The sequence below is a fragment of the Suricata suricatta genome, chromosome 12, assembly GCF_006229205.1.
Source record: "Suricata suricatta isolate VVHF042 chromosome 12, meerkat_22Aug2017_6uvM2_HiC, whole genome shotgun sequence".
In the NCBI taxonomy this organism is placed as follows: Eukaryota; Metazoa; Chordata; class Mammalia; order Carnivora; family Herpestidae; genus Suricata; species Suricata suricatta.
In genome coordinates this window covers 14633767-14634841 of record NC_043711.1, presented here as the reverse complement: position 1 = coordinate 14634841, position 1075 = coordinate 14633767, and the positions used below count along the sequence as shown (strand labels likewise).

Sequence of the window (1075 nt, the reverse complement as noted above, 5' to 3'; positions counted from 1 at the left end):
AATTAAATACCAGAAGTCAATACCAAGGTAAGTGTGTGAGGGAATCAAAGGAATGAGGAATTGCTCCCATTCTAAAGATGCAGACATTTTTGTTGTGGCGTCAGGACATTAAACATACACAGGGTAGGACAGGTGTGTCTGCAGCCAGACTATCTGAATTCATACCAGAAGGGATGATAGTACAAATATCAGCTGTGGTCAGAGGAAGAAGGGCCTGGACTCTAAGCACTGGGAAACACTGAAAAGTTTTGAGCGATTTCAAGAGCCTGTTTAATAGAAGAGTAGCCGTCTGGCCTACAACTGACAGATGCACAAGGGGAGAGCCAGGAGAGAAAGGAGGGCAGCTGTGCTGGTTAATATTTCAGGGGGAGGGCAAGGGGCTCGTCCTAGACTAAGGGATTGGCAGTGGGACCTGAGGTTCTCTGTGTCTTGCTGGTGTGCATATATGAATTGTGATCTGAATTGTCAGTAAAACGTGTGGATACTGTAGTTGAGGATGTCTGAGGGATAGTCAGGAATGGTGGAAGGCAGTCTGTTTGTAATGTTTATTTATTTTGAGAGGGAGTATGCATGCAGGAGGGAGAGAGAGAAACCTAAGCATGCTCCATGCTGTCAGTGTGGGGCTCGAGCTCACAAACCACGAAATCATGACCTGAACCAAAATCAAGAGTTGGGCGCTTAACCCCAACAGACTTCCTTTTGCATTAAAAGTGAAGATATGAGCCTCCTGAGCTCTTGGGCAGTTTCAGATCTTAGGCTCATGTTTCCTTGAGACCCGAAGCAAAGAAAAAGCATATGTTCGTAATAGGACATACACTGGGCCTGTTTCAAGGGCTTTGTCTGTGTTAACTCATTTAGCCTTCGCAACATCTTTGGGAAGGAGGCACTGTTATCCCTTCTATTTCAGAGAAAGAGAAGTGACGCTGTCCAGGTCGCCAGCATCCAGGACGCCAGAAGTGACGTCTTCTCTGCAGAAGTAGTCCGGCTCCACGGACCGTGCTCTCAGTGCCTTTCTCATTTACTGACTGCTAAGACAGACATTGTGGCGTGTGAACTCAGCACGTCTTGCTTGATA

The 1075-nt window shown here is 46.7% G+C and overlaps 1 protein-coding gene across 1 annotated transcript in view; it reads right to left on the bottom strand.

Moving 5' to 3' along the window:
* Window positions 1–1075, bottom strand: part of KIF15 (kinesin family member 15) — a 64626-nt gene that overhangs the window by 39686 nt on the left and 23865 nt on the right. The gene's annotated exons all lie outside the window — the stretch shown is intronic.